This window comes from Anoplophora glabripennis, unplaced genomic scaffold, assembly GCF_000390285.2.
Source record: "Anoplophora glabripennis isolate ALB-LARVAE unplaced genomic scaffold, Agla_2.0 scaffold81, whole genome shotgun sequence".
Classification (NCBI taxonomy): domain Eukaryota; kingdom Metazoa; phylum Arthropoda; class Insecta; order Coleoptera; family Cerambycidae; genus Anoplophora; species Anoplophora glabripennis.
Window position 1 is genome coordinate 704741 of NW_019416522.1, and position 19411 is coordinate 724151.

A 19411-nucleotide genomic window follows, 5' to 3' on the forward strand; every position below is an offset into this window, starting at 1 on the left:
TTTCCAAAGAAAAGCGCATGTGGCGTAAATGTACCGTTACCAATAAAACGTATGCTAATTGTGAAATCTAAAAGTTAAATTAATGAGTAACACGTAATGTATAATTATTATCTACTATTTAACACCGCTAATTTATATATTTGCGTATAGAGCCATAAAATTTATTTAAATATCAACATAATGATACTTCTGCAAACAGTTCTCACGTTTATTTTTGTTAAATGTATGTGATGTAAGCGCTTTAATTCGCCTTTATATAATTAGCTTGCCAGAAATCCTATTACAAGTATGATTAATTTATTTTGTGGACCGCGGACACCATTTGACGCCGTCCGATGTAGTTTAGTTTTGTTGTTTCTTTTTACATAAAATTCTCATTATATTTTTGCTTTGTCATGTGTGTGGCAATCGTTATCTTGTTTTAATTAAAACTATGGTATTCTCAGATCTCGAATTAAAAATAATAAATCAATAACGGAAATAAAAAGGATTATTTACTTAATATGTACAGGGGCTTCATAAATGTTTACAAGCCACGTGACCACCGAGCTTAGGCAACCCAACGATGCACTATTGGTACATACTTGTAATGAATATTTCCTAAATCTTGGCGTCACGAATATTAATGGTTCGTTTACAATGAACAATGACAAATCCTTACGTCTATGCTCGAGATAATGCGATCGCTGTTCGTGAAAAAGTACAGCAATCACAGACAAAATGAAACAAAATATTGTGTTTTAATGTAATCATTTTGAATTTTACCGAAATTTATTTGCCAATGTGAAAAAAAATCAAATTACTGTTCTAAACAAGGTTAGTGGTCACGTGGCTTGTAATCATTTATGAAGGCTGTGTAAATATAAGACTACATGCACTTAGATAATCTTATCGTCAATGAACGTTTGATAATTTTCTTAACATGAATCATAATTATAAATAATCAACATGTGTCTTAATTTCAGATAAAAAAACAGTACCTACTCTTAATACAAAATTCTCTTTTGAGTTTTATTTGCTTTGCTGTATTATTTTTTGTTTTCCATGGCACACAATCATGATTAGTTAAAATATATTTGTCATGAATTATTAGTGGCTGGGCGCCCGCCGTATGCGGTATCGATTAATATTTTGTTGTTTTTTGTGTAATAAATGCTTTACAAAAGTAAAGTTCATATACACCGTTGGATTCAGAAAATAAATCTGCACAATAATAAATAACAAAAAAACTATATTGTCATTTGAAAAAAAAAGTTTGCTATCGCTTTTTGAAAAAAAAAAATAGTAAATGAGCTCTAATAGGCTCACTTTATAGTGTAATTAGAGCAATTTCATTTAATTTTTTGTTTTTTAAAATCAGACGCAAACCATAACGGAGTTACGGTTTGCGGCGTTTTTTAGGAGACAGCTTGTATAAAAAGTCCTGCTAAATCAGAATATACGATTACAAATATAATTGAACATCAATGTAAAAAACGCTTTTTTAGGAAAGTATAATCCTGTATTTTTTTACAGCAGATGATATAGGACCATAGAAATTACAATATTTTAATTGTGATTGCAGCAATATATTAAAAAATTTTAAATTTCAAACAAATTATGGTCAATAAACAAATTTCGAAATCTTTATTTTGATATTTTATAATTTCAGTTTAATAAATTGATTAATCCGAACCTAAGCATTTTAGTTTTGACATGTTAAATGATGTCATCTAAGAGGTTTATCAAGTGGTCTTCACAGAATAAAAAAATCTATTTCCATTATCAAATTATCGGGACAGAAAGTTTTATATGATTCACCCTGTATATTTCAAATTATTCTTATATATAACTGCTGTGATTCGTTGTACTGAAAACGCTCATTTTCGTTTTAGGTACCTATAACTTATACTATTTATTATTCTGATGTTTCTCACCTCATTTTTTTTTGTTTCAGGTGAGTATCCTTTCGTTGATTTAAAGGATAAATACTGAAAAATACTTTAATTTTAATGCTAAGCCGTATGGATAAGGTAAGTAAACAAATTATAATCTTCCATATTAAATGTGGCAACTGCATGAAGGTTAATTTCTTTTAGAATTGATTAAATTTGTAGTCAATAACCGACAACAACTAACAGCGGCAAAAAATTGTTTAATACTACAAATTAATTATAGAAATTTAAAATTATGTTAGAATTTAAATTTTGTCACATGAGCAAGAACGTACTGTGACGTCATTTAGTGCGACGGAGAACTCAACCTACATCTCGGCCTCCTGCCGTCTAGTCTAAAGCTGGACACACACTACGTAAGTGGCGTCTACGGCGGCCTGTACAGTCCGCCTGAAAAACGATCGATTTACATCCACACTACAAAACCAAAACTGAGAATTTCTTCAGTTTTCTTTCATCACGGGAAAAGGTAATGCACAAGTTTCTTTCTACGAAAAATGAAACGTAAATAATTGCCTTATCACTTAACGTATTTTTTTTTAATAAGAACTAATTTGTTCGAAATTAGAAATCTTTCAACTTTCTTATAATACAATTCATTGTTCAAGTAATAGGAAAAATGATAAATCGAATAATGTTAAGTTTCTGTTAGTTCCTCCTTTCATTCTTTGTTTGAGCGATAGTAATTTTACAACAAATCATAACTTGTTCAAAACTTCGCGTTTGTGTACACAGCTTCAAGTGCAACAACTTTGCTTTCCCGATTTGCCGGAAACGCTCTGTAGATTTTTTTTTAACTCTCTCACGACATAGTAATAATAAAGGACTGTGTTATTAAAAGTACGACGGCTTTCCCTCCATGTGCCAAGTACCGACCAATGAGGTGTTCAGATGCAGCAAATGCGTATGAGCGAAATGCAATTTTCACAATGTCAGGTAATTTTTTACCCGTCTGAGGCAATATCTGGCTTAAGTTGGCTCGATTTAGCAACTCATGCTAGCCATTAATAATGCAAATTTTAATTAATCACATCCAGGTAAATAAACTTAATTAGATTTGTTTGTGGACACAAAAAATTTACACTGAGAAAAATTGTTATCAAAATTCAACCGACCTTATTGTCAGATTTTAAGTAGCTTTCAATAGTTTATTCACAAAGTATGCCTTGTAACAATAGTGGAAAATTACGGTATAACTCGAATCGTATCGATTCAAAACCTACAAAAAATGCCAATTTCTTGTCAAGTAAAATTGCTTCCAAAAGAAGAGTTATTAACGTTTTGCAGCTATTAAAGTGCTAATAAACAAAAAATGTTGACACTGTGCAGTACTGATATATTTCAGTTTTTCAAGCAATTTCATTAATTGTAATGTGTTTTATACAATAATCATTCAAAATCAGATGGATATCAAGAACGACATACTTAACATGTCGGTATTTGTGATAGAACTAAAGCTAACTAATAGAATATAATAAATAACGTAAAATATATACAATTCTTATTGCGCATGTCAATGTCAGATCTATGTCAAACTTCACATAATATAACATCGTGGTTGAATATGTTTTAGTAAATATTTTTAGAATATATACTCTTTATTACAAACATTGCAAATAATTAGTAAATTATACGAAAATACTTTTTAGGCATGATTACGTTGTTGCAGTTTTTTATACAAAATGGAGAACGACATTAAGAAGGCATTTTTTCCGTATGGCAGGCTTTATTGGCAAGTAGGAGATACACATTGAATTTAACAATTCATAATTTAAAAATATATTAAAAACTCAACTCTAAGCTATCACATTGCATAGCAGAATAGTCCTTATAATAAATAATATAAAGAAAATATAGAAGTTGAAAAAATAAACTAATAATAGTTGCAAGTTGCAAGATTTCAATAGATCATGGCTAAATGAATTTTTGCTTAGGTAACACAAATGCCTACTTTTGTTTGGCGTACATGTAATCGGCATTCAACAGGATTTTCAAATTGTGCACCTTATTAGATGCCATATTTAGTCCTGATACCTGATCTAAAACCATCCTGTACAAAGTTGATTTTGGCCATTTGAAATTGCGGATTGTTACTCAGTTTTTTTGTTCTTTAAGAAAATATCAAAAAGTGTTCTAAAAATCATTTGGACTTTTATGGTTGTTATGAGGAAGTTGTAGATGTCCTTTATTACAATTATACACTGTAAAGAAATTAACTCAAATTTATTTAATTTTTAATTCTATACCTAATGCAGATATCAATATATACACACCCGGTTGAGTGAAATTTTCACCCTATTGGTATGAGTAGAACGCCATACCTAATGGGGACGATGGGAATAGACGAAGACAACGCACGATAACCATAGAATGGAGTGGGGACATTTAATAATGAGCACATTTACTCCGATTTAGCTACAAGTGCACCAAATAGGAGTTTATCTGCATAATTTATTTATCGGGTACCTATGTTTGAATCAATGTACATATTTAATTCAAATATTATCACAAATGTGTAAAATTATAAAATGCTCAATATTGAGTGAAATTATACTCAGTAATTTCACTCAACGGATTCGCTCCGTACCTTTTTTACAGTGTACTTTATCTTTTATTTAAACTGTATCCCATATTGTTTGAAAGTTATTTATTTGGGGCATAGTTTTTTTTTCTTTATCGATACTATAAGTAAATAAGCAAACAAATTTAAACTAAAAAATAATTAAAACAAACGTCATTGTCAGTTCTGAAAACGGAAACAGACGGAACTTCGAAACGTGCGTAACAAATTGGTCTTTCCGATCTTTATTCAAGAACCAAAAGGTTTGAAAAACTTGGTGCAATATTTATTTAGCCCTGCCCATATTGGTCTGGTGGAACTAAACGTGGAAGTGGTAGAAATGTATACGCCCAGAAAGTGCGCGGGGGCAAACGGCATATAACACAGCCGCACTGGGCAACTGGGCAATAAATGTCAATTGTTGACAAGTGGTTGCCAAATTGCCTGGCAGTGCAGTGCAGCAATGCGGAATTTGGTGTAATTTTACGTAATTTATTCATATTACCATTGCGAAAAGGAGAAATAAAAGGGATATTTTGTTTACTAATATTATTACAACATGGCATTTTGGAGACCTTTTGCAACGGAACAAAACTAAATTTACCATCAATATAATGATATCGTTTTGAGGACATAAATAATTAAAATATGTTGTTGGTCAAATGAACATACATATAATAGAAATTTTCTACACATATACAAATTATTATAATTACCTTTAGCAGAAAACTTTTTTAGGGACGCCTATGACACTCATTAAATTTTATTGCTAGGCGTTTTAATACATGTTCAACTGACTTCGGACAAACTAATACTGTGTGCCTCCTTTTTAAGTGAGATTGTTGTTTGGGTAAAACTAATTTCATAAAAATAACTATTGACTCTTGGTGCAAGGATGTAAGTAATATTTTATTTTATTAAGTAATTTTATAAGTTTATGTTGTCACAACAACTGTTCTCCCAGTGTATCGCCACGAGGCCGTGTGTCGCATTCAGCGAGAAAATCAAGTTATTAAATCCAAATATTTAAAGTAAATAAATGAATGTTCAACCGCAATATCCTTCCTCTCGCATAAGGGACTAACGCGCTGATAAAACCTTAGCAAACCGCTCGAAAAGAACCCATTCGCTCGATTAATTTTAATTTCCTGCCGACGTTTGTTAGGATCCGAGCCCGCGTCGAGTTTCGTGTGTACAACATCACCGCCGTCGTCGCCGCCGCCGCAACCCCCTGTGGATGGGTCTTGTGACATGTTTGTTTTGATTTGTGTCTGTTGCATAGCTTGTACGTATTGGCCTTATCTGCGTAAACGGGATGTCCTGTGACTGCTGCGAGGCGATAAACACGACGGCGATAAGTTTCTGGAGAAGGTTCTTTTCGGAGGATTTGGTATGTTCTGCTCATATTTATGCCGTGTGTACAAATAATATAAACGTAGGATACCTCCTAAAGTGGTAAAATCATCTCAAATTGTTCGTCATGTTATATTGTTTCCCTTATAAGGTTCAGACAGCTTCGAATATTTTTTTTTAAATATTAACTTCAGTAATGTCAAAAATGTTTAAGACCTACTATCTCATAAAATTTCATACGAATCACTATATCCATTCAATCACATTTTGCCATTTTTCTCGAAAACATTGCGTTTACGAAAAAAATTCCAAGAGACAAAAAAAGTTCTAAATTCAATGGCTTTTTAGCGGACTAATAATTTAAAAAAAAAATTCAAATATGCGATAAATTTTTTGGCTGTAAAAACAAGGGGGCCCACGAAAAAGAATCTTAAGGGAGTTCCCTGCCAAAAAGCGTAGCACTATCAGATTCCACGTGTCATAAATCCCTTGTATATGAAATCTAGTGATTTTCGTACAACAGAGTTCTGAGATATAAAAAAATACTATTCTTAGGGGCGGATTTCTGGGGGCTGTAACTCCAAAAGTATATGTATTTCCGGAAGTAATAAAGAAATATAGTTTAACTGTTTCATTGTAGTTAAAATGTGAATTACATATTTGTTATCAAAAATGAAAGAACGATATCATTCTATTCCTTTTGCAAACCACAAACTAATCGTATATACGTAGTTGTGAGTTAAATTTATTTAAGAATGGAATGTTTTTTTTATTAATTTTTATAGTTATTGTGTATTTAAAGAGTAAACCTGAGATATTTCATCCCCGAACATATATATTTTACTGAAATTGTTCACGGTTATACAGGGCGATCCTTAAGTACTGTGCGATAATGAAGGAGTTTTCAGTTAATTCTAAGAAAAATTATTCGTATGGGCAGACATATTGAAATTTGGTACACTTTAGAAAGCTTCATTTTTGACTTATTATATAATTCTTTATACAGGGTGTTCCCTTTCTAAACATACTAACTTTAACAGCAGATAGACAACTTCATTTTGAACAAAAAAGTTCATGTCAGCATGGTCGTAAATTGCTTCCTAACAGAGAAATGCAGTGGCGTAATGGTTGAGATTTTTAAATGCATTATATTAGTTTCTCCCTTGCAAAATAATCAAGGGGATTAATATCGGGTGACCGTTGAAGTCATGATATAAGACCTCCGCTGCCTATCCATTACACAGCCCCACAAAAAAAAAATTGAAATTATTTTCTCCGATATCTGAGAAGGTGCACTCTATGTATTTGGGGTTGCTGATTCCGAATCCGGGGTCCGTTTAACCCCATCACGTCAGGGTCAAGGGCATCTGAAGGTCAAATTGCGGAATGACTTAAAAAATCTGGAAAAATTTATATATATATATATGTTTTCAGGGTCGCTAAATCTGAATCTGGGGTTCTCTTGACCTTGAAGTGTCAGAATCAAGGTCAAATAAAGGTCAAAACCCTAAAATTTGATGATATGATCATTTTGACCCCGGATTCTTGAAGAGCAGAAAATTTTACGTCCGAATATGTATTGACTTTTTTTTTAGAACAGACCTTTGTAGGTCACGTGATGGTCATCCAAAATCAAATCCATTTTCCAGCTTTTGGCTGTAAATTGAGATCTTGGGTCTTTGATGAGTTGATATTTTTCGGGTCGTTGATCACGATTCTGGTATTCATTTGAGCCAATCACGTCGTAATATAACGATATAATATTTTCTTACTCCGGATTCTGAAAGAGTGAAAAATTTCATCCGTGTGTTTGCATCCAGGGCACCTCCCCGTGGTGACGGCGGGCAACGGAGTTGTCCCGCTATCCGGCAAAGTCCCTGGAACAGGACGCGTATGCCGTCATGGCAAACACAACGGAGAAATTTACGATGCAGGGGGATGGAACCCCAGTATCGGCGGCTGGTCAGGGTGGGAAAGCGGGCCCGCAGGCGTCGTCATCCAGTGACCGCGGCTCTGTTGAGGTGGCTACCTTGGCCTCACCAGAGTATAAAGCTACAAGTAGTAGAACCCATAGACATGAGCATGACAACCCAAAAACCCCATATCATTTCTGTTATGTTTGTGGTAAATACGTATTCGGATGTAAAATTTTCTGCTCTTTCGGAATCCGGGGTCAAAAATATCATATCATCAAATTTTAGGGTTTTGACCTTTATTTGACCTTGATTCTGACACTTCAAGGTCAAGAGAACCCCAGATTCAGATTTAGCGACCCCGAAAACATATATATAAATTTTTCCAGATTTTTTAATAGTCATTCCGCAATTTGACCTTCAGATGCCCTTGACCCTGACGTGATGGGGTTAAACGGACCCCGGATTCGGATTCAGCAACCCCAAAAATATAAAGTGCACCTCCTCAGATATCGGAGAAAATAATTTCAATTTTTTTTGTGGGGCTGTGTTATACTTACAATGTGATAATGGTAGCAGTTATTTGTTTGTGAATTACTAACAACTAATGACCACCAAACAAGTCCGTCGATTACTAGATTTATCTGAATCAACTAAAATTTTGTGTAATTTGCACTAAAAGGGTTTACCCTTTACTGAGAAGCCTTTGATTTTAGGACAATTTTGCAAGAACAACTTTTCGTTTAAAATTGATCAACGATCATAAAATTAAAAAGAAACCATAGCCGTAGAAATTCTGTTTAAAAAAGGGTACAGACCACTCATCTACCACGTCATCTGGTTTCGTTATCATTTGCTGTGTTTTAGATATCACGATAAAAATGTAAAAAAAATAAATTGAACGTCTTGTATATCAACTGTTAAAGTCTACGTTAGTAGACAAATATCCTGTGAGTATGTGTCTTGCTGTCAGGAATTTTATGGATAATCACATGATATTAGTCTCCTCAGAACATAATAATTAGATAAACCAATACGTCCTCATTATAGAGTAACGCAAATTACCTGCCTTAATAAAAATTTTCATAATGGGCTGCTGGTACAAATATTCAACCTTTGTCAAAATCTTAGACTTCTTTGAACTACTATATCCAACCGACTTTTCGAATAGAGCAATATTCTTTATATTTTTAAATTACTTAATATTTTTTAACATTCTGTATATTTTTTAGCATTGAATAAATTCACCATAATGTTAAGGTTTCACATTCATGACCTTGTCCTACATTCTAAATAAGCCAGTAACACATTTTTATAGATTTCTTTAATTTTCTTTTATTAGAAGCTATTTCATATTATCTTTTTTAAACAATAAATGACGGTGCTGTACTTTTTGCCGTTTCCGAAACTTCAAAGCAAGTATTCTTCATAACTTCAAAATTTACTTCGCTGACCACTCCGTTGATGCTTAACACTTGAGTATTGAGAATATTTCACTATTATCCTTTCTTGAAAATCACAGAAATTTCAACACGACAATTATAACAGTTGTGGCGACTATAGTAGGATCGTATACGATGCAAAGTAGAGCAAAAAATTGTCGGCCTTTTATCAAAGGAAAATCGTGTCATCATTTTTAGGAGGCGTAAGATAAATCATTTCAAATTTAAAATAAAATTCAATGTAAAATCTGAAATACCGCTGCATACGCACTGTGTTCTGGTAGTAGCTGTAGTCGCCCAGGTGCATCGAGTGTACGAACTGGTCGGTTATACGTCAAATACTAACCTGGCGAGCTTTGCTGCCAATTAGAGAGCGCTTCCAAAAAACAAGTAAACAACAGTGGCGCGTACAGAGGTAAAATGTAGTACATATGTGGAATTTAGGAAACAAATTGGATTTATAATAAATTACATTTAAAATAAATAGTTTATGAGAATAAAAGAATTTTTGTAGCAACAAGGGTGCCAGACCTGAACTGATCCCCTCGTCCCTTTATAATGTATAAAGAAATTATTCAATTTGTAAAACCCTTAAAGGCGTACTTCATTGGTTCCCTTGACAGGCAATGATTTATTACTTTGCATCGAATATGATCGTACTATAGAAACAAATGACTGCTTGTCTAGTTTCTTTGATTAGTTAATCTGATCGATAAATGTCAGTGTATCGTAAATATCAAAATTTGTGCACCCTTTTCGCCAATTTTGACAATATTTCAGCTGTTTTCGAAAAAATAACGTATGAGTTGCAAAGTTGTTTATTTATTCTCGATTTGTTTTGTATCTGTTTTAACTTTAGAATCTCTCCATTCGAATATAAATGCAATATTTTACAAACTAGATAAAAAAATTAATTAAAATAATAAATAATAAGAATAAGTTCATTGTCTAAACAATATTAAACAAGTAAAAGTCGTTATTCTACAACAAATTTTAACTATTGTAGCAGAAATAGACCAAAATAACCAAATAAAAACATGAAATAACCAAAAAGGAAACGAACTATTGTATTAGCTTGGCGAGACTTATGTTAGTGATTTAATGAGTTCGAATACATTGGTATTCGACTTACCTTTAATAATGGAACTTTGAGTATGATACATTTAAGGAATCTAAAAAAAATGCAATAAATACCTCGAATACGGTCTTACACGAGCAAAGCGATATTTTAAACAGTTTTATTGCAACAGAAACCATTCAATAATCCAATAAACCTGAGCGATGGTCCACTTCCTACTAGAACTCCATCGCTAATCATCACGAAATATGCAATTAAAATGTAAATTTCCACAAGACGCTCAGGCGCAACGTAACATAATTGGGTAGTTTGGAAATTCACGCATCATTACCGACGGCGACGTGCGGGACCTGGTGGACGCACGTGTGTCCGTCCGTCCGTGCATCGCTCGTATTCAAACGATTTTATTGGCCGCGATGCGTGGGAAAGGAGAAAAGGGACTCGGTGCGCATCATACGAGCAGGTGCCTGGAACATCACCGTTAGTAATGAATTCATAGATAGTGCGGAATTTACTTGTGATATATATGTATATGAGGCAGGAACTAATAAGTCTAATTCGCGAGGAATGAAGGCGATTATTTTATGGAGCTCGTATTGCTATAAATAAATCATGATGCAACTGTTGATGCGGCCTGTGGAGTGTTTATGTGGCAGTTGATCAACTCGTCTTTCACCAAGGTAGCTTTGGAAACAAATGAAATTGCCGAACCACATAGAGTTGATATGAAACTAATATTGGTTTATAAACAAAACCAAGAGTTTTAGTTTGTAGATATATGGTACAAGTTTTCAGTAACAACGAAACTGAGAAAAAAGAAAAAATATCTGTATGAACAGTGTTTTCGAAAAGTGTTTGGGTAAAACAGGTTCTAGCCGATACAAACAATGAATATATCTATGTAACTTAGGTGAAAGATCAGTGTTGGCATCTTCCAAGCAAAAACACTTACTCTTGAATCAGTGCATCAGGAAAATTGCTGTTTACTGTCAATACTGATCTGAACTTTCAGTATTTTTTCCATAAATGTCCAAACAAGATCACAAAGAAATTTGTTGTAAATATAAGTGAGTTGCGAAGGAAATTGAAGCATAGAAATCAATAAAAAGACAAAAAATAATGAATGTAGTTCTTGAACAAATCTCATCTAGCCTTATTTATGTTTTTCATACCATGTAGTTGGCAGTTCCAGGCAAAATTGATTCCGATAGATCAAATTTCTTAAAATATTACCACATTTTCGATCATTGTTTACTAAAAATAGGTCCAAAATATTTCATTTATTTATTACATTTTTTCATGTTATATACAAAAAATGTATTTACAAACATCAAAAACAAGATAATTATCAAATAAAATTTATAGAATTATCAAATTCTATAAAAAATAAAACTGTACAATGGAACGTCGTCACACTAGAACAATTTTTCTAATGGTTTTAAAAACAAATACACAATGATTCTGACATTCCAGTAAATATAATTCTAGTTTACTATTCAACAATATAATGAGATATTTATGATAGCAGTGCATGGTGGTTAAATCCAGTGTACTCTAGATTTACACCAAAGGCTTTGAAAGATATAAAAGAAATAAATACGTCATTTTATACATGTAAAAAGCTGTGTATGAATAATTATTTTAAAATATACTGACAGAATGCATAGTAGTATTTGTCTTATTATCGGCTGTTGTTGGCATTGCCAAGCAAAATAATAAGACATGACAATTATCAAGTACAGTTATAATGAAAATTCCTAATTCTTAATCTGTCATAATCATAATTTATCTACTTTAGTTAGTAAGAAAATTAGCGGTAGAAGCGGTAGATACCGTATTTAAGATCTATTGAAAACTAATGAACACAACGCACACTATATCTGAGAAAAAATAGACTACAGGTAGTGTTAAAACCGGTAAACAGTTCTTAAAATTAATACCTCGAATCGATTATCTATTATTGACTATTGTTGGCATTGCCAAGCAAAATAATAAGACATGACAAAATTGTCAATAATAGATGTAATGAAGTCCTAATTTTTAATCTTTCATAATCATAATTTATCCACTTTAGTTAGTAAGAAAATTAGTGGTAGAAAGAATCCCTGGATACCGTACCTATTTAAGGTCTATTGAAAACTAATGAACAAATCGCATACTCTATCTGAGAAAGAATAGATTTTCACACCAATGTGAAATACATCGCTAAACGATTTTTAAAATTAATAGGTACCTCGAAGGATAGGCACTCGCTACATTTCATAAATAAAAAATCGGATTGGAAGAATTTTTCTAACACCCTGTATGCGATAATAAATAAAGAAAATAAAAGGAGATGGTTCCCTTTTGGTAAAGATAAGGATTTTACGAATATATTAGCTTTTTTTAAGTAAAATCTGATCTGGTGCAGAACGACCTTGAAAACGGCCTCAAGAGCAAACTTTGCTTTGACTTTTTCACTAATATGGATGAATTTTCATCGATTATTAGCTATTTTGTCTCGTATCACTTCCGCGGGGAAATCGCTGGTTCTACCCATAACCCGCCATAAAAATAAAAATTTGCTCAGGAATATGCGAACGATCTAGGAAAACACGCCTACCACCAGACTCGCCAGATAAACCAACTGGTGGCTAAATTACAAAAGTATAATCACAATAAAAAGTACTTAATGAGAGGTAAACAATAAAGGGTAAAATAAATGCAAACATTTTAATATACAATATACAAGAATAATCTAAATTGTTAAAACTTATTGAGAACTTCTGGAATAACCTTGGTAAATAGCTGTGGCCGTAGATAACGCGTCGTACCAGTCAAGGTATCGATAGTCAGCGATTCTAAAAATGCGTTTACGTATACTTGTGGTAAGCCAGTATGTATTACAGAAAAAGCATGTTTGGAAATAACCAATCGAGTTTTCGCACCTAGATTTATTTAATCTTCAAATATCCTTTCCAAGTTTATAAACCCTATATTATTAAATTTCTAGTATAAAGTTGATAAATACTACATTGTTTATTTTCTCCTCCAAAATGAAATATTTTTATTTTTCTGAAATTTGTAGCTATTGAAATATATTTTGTATTGATGGAAATATATTTGAATCACTTTTAACAATCATATCAGTTTTTTTTAAATATTTTCATGAATTTGGAAAAATTTAAGGAGAATTTGGAAATCTTGCTGTCATTCCAAAGGAATTAGTCAGATAATTAAAAGAACACTACGTATACACTTGCCTGTATGTAAATAATGATTTTTTTAAGGAAGGCATATTTTATTATTGTGACGCGTTCCCATCTAGACCCGTATAGAGACATCACCCTCAAGATATTAATTAGCGTTTTAGTGTGAGAGAATCCTCGTCCGCATTCCCTCATGGTACGCCGAAGGGGGGTCGATTAGGGCGCGTTAATGGTCGCGTACGAATTATCTAACGAAGCAATTAAGATAAGCCGTTAAATTACGTATCTGTCCAGCGAGACGGGGGACAGTTGAAAATTCAGTAATAATAACAACTGCGAGGGGGTGTCGCTTGGGGCGGTCACCTGCGAGGGTTTCCCACACTCCGATCGAGCCACCTGTGGACTTGTCACGCATCGCGGAATGCACGATACCAGTAACAAGGGGAAAAGTGCTCCCTCCGCCGCCTGAAATAACTGAAATTACTAACGTTCGACCGACGGATTGATCAGAGACGGGAAAATTGGTATTTTTACTTCGTACCAGCAATTTAAGTCATGATGGAAGATATAGATAGAGTACATTCGTTCACTTGTCGTCAAATGCTGGTGTTTATATATTTTAATCGGAATCGAGTAATCAAGTACTTACATTCGTCTTCATGAATTCAACGTGTCAGCATAAGTATTCAGAACCGTTATTTTGTGAAACTGTGAATACAAGTGGAATTATTTGACTAACAAACATAAAAAAGTGCTCCTTCGGCCGCCTTTAATTTCCTGAACACCACCCTGTACATTAAGCTTAGTTAAGCAAATACTAATCGGATACAATCATAATGATTACAGTATTCTGTAGATATTCATTGCAATTTATTCCGAATGTTTTGTATTCGGTGACGAATAATTGCGAATACAAAATACCACTTAGTATTTGTCATCATGGATACAATGTGTCAGCGTAGGTATTCGCAACCGTTGTCAAATGTGAAACAAGTGGAATTATTTCACTTTTCACAGCAACAACAGTAAAATAGTGCTGCCCCAATTTATTTTAATTTCTTCGACACCACCCTTCACTTTAAGCAAAGTTAGATGGAAAATAATCAAATAGGTTATAAATAATAATAAATGGTTACAATATTCCGTATATGTACATATATTCGTAGTAATTTATTTCGGATTCCGAATGTTTTGTATTCGCAGCGAGTGATTGCGAATACTAAATACCACTTAGTATTCGTCATCATGAATACAACGTGTCAGCGTAAGTATTCGCAATCGTTATTCTGTGAAACTGTGAGTACAAGTGAAATTATTTCACTTTTCACTGCAACAAGAGTAAAAAGTGCTCCTTCCGCTGTCTTTAATTTCCTCGGGACAACACAGTGCTTTAAACAGAGTTAGACAAAACGTAATCGGATACCTCGTAATGATTACAGTATTCAATCGAAATTCATAATTTATTCCGAATTCATTGTTCGCCTTCATGAATACAGTATGTCGATGTCAGTATTCGCCATAGTTGTTCTGTGAAACTGTGAATACAAGTGGAATTATTTCAGTTTTCACAGTAATAAGCGTAAACAGAGTTAAGCAAAAAGGATTCAAATACCTGAATAATGTATCCCGTATTCAGTATTCCGTTGATATTTATAGCAAATTGTTTCTTAATGTTTTATATTCGTAGAGAATGATTGTGAATATTAAATACTGCCAGAGTTTAGTATGAATACTGAAACTATTCAATCCGTGAATACTGAATACTTGAATACAATATTCAAAGAGTCCGTGAATCCAGAATGTATTCAAATTTTACATTGTACGAATACAATGTAGAATACTTGCTTCAGAGCTTAAAGACAAAAAGAAACTGTTATATTAAAGAAGATAATACGATATTCATATTGGCTATAAATCTAATGCTCTAAAAAATATGACCAATTATATTTTCAGTGTTGTCCAGAAAATGTACGTCATATGAGAAACATTTTTCGTATTTCTTTTTCGTAGCAAATTATTGTGAGTATTAATATTCATTTTCATGAAGCGCTTATCGAAGATATAAATAAGAATACACATTTTCAGTAAAAAAAATTTTGTTAACTGTACCTACCGAGGTTAACATTCCGGATTTTAAAAAAGAATAAGTTCTAAGGAAAATTTGCTCACCTTATCCAGAAGATAATGGAGCGAGACTATAGATTGCGGTTTTGGTGTTGATATCTGAGCTAACTAGAACCCATTATCTTCCGGATATAGTTAATAAAGTTTTCTTGGTTTATAATAGATACCTAATCTATTTTTGTAATACCTACATCGTTCTACAGTTGAAATATTCTTGCAGATAATTTTGTTTTATTTAAATTGTTAAACTATTAGTTGGATTAAGAATTATTTTCGTTAAGTGTTCGTGATTTTTCATATTTCTTCCGATACCAACATGTACTTTAGTACCTATCACCGACAACGCTAAATAAAACAAACCCCTACGGCACTATATGTAGTGCATGTAGTAGGTACTACAATTGCAGTAATTGATCATGTCAAAGAAAAGAACACAAACATAAATTAGGGAGCACTACTAATGAAGTATTTTTTCTTTATTTTATAAAGTTTTCTTCTTTGACATTTTCCACGCTCACAGTTAATGGAAATAGACAACCCGTCAAATTGTCTGAAAATGAAATATGTTGCAATTTGAGATGTTCTGATCAAAAGTTGTCACTGATCCAAGATGCAAAAATGAATACTCATCGAGATAAGCGACATTGAAAGTCATCGAGCCCATCGCGTTTATACATATTTTTTTATGGAAAGCCGCATGGCTCTTCTCTCACTAACTCTTTCTCTCTGAGAGAAACAAGGCGAGTTCGCATGTTTTTTCTTTTGTATGCCTCCATTGTCTTTTTTCCACAAGACCTTTTACTTTGCTCCCGCTGTTTTAGTTTGCCTCTGTTCTTTTAGTTTAAGCCCATTTGTTTTATTTTTCACTCGCGTTTTTTCTGTCCGAGTATTTTTACATTACGTCTGCCATTTTTAGTCCTGCTTCTTTTATTATACACCCGATTATATATTACGCTAATTTTTTTATTTTACGTCCGCTTTTTTACTTTACGCTCGCTTTTACGCCAACTTTCTTCTATAGGCCTGCATTTTTCTGTACGCCTACTTTTCTTACTTACCGGTTGCTTATTTTTACTACACGCCTGTTTACTTTTTGGATATGCCTTTTTTTACTTTACGCTCGCTTCTTTACTTTCCATCCGCTTGTTTATTCTTTACGACAGCTTTCTTTATGCAATTTTACACATTACATAATGCTATTTTTTCCCACTTTTATTAAACACCTGTTTGTTTTTATATTACTCACGTTTTTTTTATTTACGCCCGTTTCTTTACTTTTTTCCGCCGCGTTTGCCTTTTTCTTTCATTGTTCCTGATTTTTTGCCTCTTTACAAATTTTTTACCTTACGTTCGTTTTTCTTATTTTACGCCTGATTTTCAACTTTGTCCGCGTTTTTTTTTACTTTACGCCCGCTTTACGAATCGTTTAACTCGATTGATTTCAACATGTACCTAACTTTTAATCCTGTATAAAGAAAATCCTTTAATTTTTCAATCGCTCTGTATTCTGTCCTATAAAATCATAGAACAAAGCGTTGCACCGTCGATTGGATAATGAGGCTCCGCCTAGGGGTGACCTTTGACCCCGCATCTCGCCGACAGTTGGTCAGCACGGCCGTTTCACATCTCTCTTCTCCGGATCGGGAGCCGGCCACCGCGAAACGTTCCCCATCGAAGCGCAGGCCTGTAACGTCACAGTTTTTATTTGTTCGACGACTTTTTGTCGCGGCCGTAAGTTTATTTATGCTGAAACGCGAAAAAGTTACGAGGTGCCTGGTCGCGGCTAGAATCGACAATGGGAGGAAACGCGGGCCCGAATAAAATGACACAATGCGTCATTTCAAGGTACGCTAAGCATTCAGGCCCAGGAGATCTGCGGGTTAAGGCGTGACGAATTCTGTTTGAGGCTGTTTTTTGAGGACTGGAACAATGCGCCGCTGTTTTTGAAAGAAAAACTGGGCGACGCCTTGGACTTGTCGTGGAAAGGATTACGTCTATCTAAACGTTGTTTGTTTGTCAACGCAAATAAATAAATAAAGCTTTCACGCAGTCACCTAGACCGCAGCAGGTCAATAAAACCTACAGGATCATTGGCATTACAATCGCAGTATAGTCCCATTATACAGGGCGTTAATTAAGTAAGTTGGCAAACTTTAAGGGGAGATTGTTTGAGTAATTTTAAGCCAAAATGGTTATATAAACGTGGGTCCACAAATCGATAGCTTTCGAGATACGGGGTGTTAAAAAAATAAGGATAAAAAAACTTAGCCTAATAATAAACAGTGGTTATACAGGGTGTTCCCAAATAAGTGTCGCAATAGAAAACTGTAAATTCCTCTTGAAAAGGAAACATTTCTTTCCTCTTCCATTTTTCTCTCCAGGATTTCGTTTTCGAGACACAGTGTCAAAACTTTTTTTCAGATTTTTGCCAATATCTTAGGAACCGTTTGAACTACAGGACTGAGCTTATGTACACACATTACCACTATTAATAGCTACTTGTTGCAAATGGTTAAATTTCGTTAAAATTTTTAATTATTACTACCCATCTTTTAAATTACAAGAGATTTTCGAAACGTTAGCAAAATGTTTGTTTTTGTTCATAAAAAGTAATTTTTCTTGAAAACGGTTGACTTTAGAGCAGTGAACCAAGAGAATTATTTTTGTGTAAAATTCATTGGCGCTTCAGAATTTGCTGTCAAATGTTAATTTTTCCAGTAGCGTGAAAGTTAGGGGGGAAAAACCCTTACGATACCTTAAAATTTCCACCACTGGCACGTTTAATAAATTCGAGAAGGGTGCGAAAAAGTAGCTATTAATAGTGGTAATGCGTGTACATAAACTCAGTCCTGTAGTTCAAACGGTTCATAAGATATTGGCAAAAAATTTTAAAAAAATTAAAATTTTGACACCGTGTATCTCGAAAACGAAAGCCCGGAGAGAAAAATGGAGGAGGGAAAGAATGTTTCTTTTCTCAGGAGGAATTTACAGTTGTCCGTTGCGACACTTTAGGAACACCCTGTATACCTAAACATGGGTCCACAAATCGATAGCTTTCGAGATACAGGGTGTTAAAAAAATAAAAATAAAAAACTTAGCCTAATAATAAACAGTGGTTATATAAACGTGGGTCCACAAATCGATAGCTTTCGAGATACAGAGTGTTAAAAAAGAAAAATAACAAAACTTAGCCTATTAATAAACCGGCCAACAAAAAAAAGTTATGTGAACTTTGCATGCGGCATATGATTTCCTGCGTATTTTTGTCTCTCTCCTGAGCACGAATCCTTAGTCTGTTTTGCTTCATCACCCTTCAATTTTCCGTAAATCTCTGAATACCTTCAGAAAATCGCTAAAGATCTTCAGTAAAATGGAGTATAGGAAGTGACGAGAGACACGTGACATATGTTTTTCGACGTAATTTTACCTCCTGAATCAGAATCCGTTGTCAGAATTACTCCATAACCCTCCAGTCTTCAAAAAATCGCTGAAGATCTTCAGAAAATGGGCGAAATTTGAGAAGTGACGAGATCTTGACATGCGGCATATGGTTTCCTGTGTATTTTTGTCTCCTGAACACGAATCCATAGTCTGTTTTGCTCCATCGCCCTTCAGTTTTCCGTAAATCGGTGAATACCTTCAGAAAATCGCTAAAAATCTTCAGTAAAATGGAGAAATTTAAGAAGTGACGAGATCTTAACACGTGACACATATTTTTTGACGTAATTTTACGTCCTGGATCCGAATCCGTTGTCAGAATTACTCCATAGCTCTTAGTCTTCAAAAAATCGCTGTAGATCTTCAGAAAAAGGGCGAAAT

At 33.7% G+C, this 19411-nt stretch overlaps 1 protein-coding gene across 2 annotated transcripts in view; it reads left to right on the top strand.

Moving 5' to 3' along the window:
* LOC108908866 (protein c-ets-1-A) overlaps nucleotides 1-19411 on the top strand; it is a 351302-nt gene that overhangs the window by 143144 nt on the left and 188747 nt on the right. Inside the window, exon 1 of one of the 2 annotated variants that reach the window (XM_018713022.2) lies at nucleotides 5638-5884. The exons of the other annotated variant lie outside the window; for it this stretch is intronic. The gene's annotated coding sequence lies outside the window, so the exon portion shown is untranslated. Of the gene's footprint in view, nucleotides 1-5637; nucleotides 5885-19411 lie in introns of those variants that run through there. 2 annotated transcript variants of the gene reach the window in all.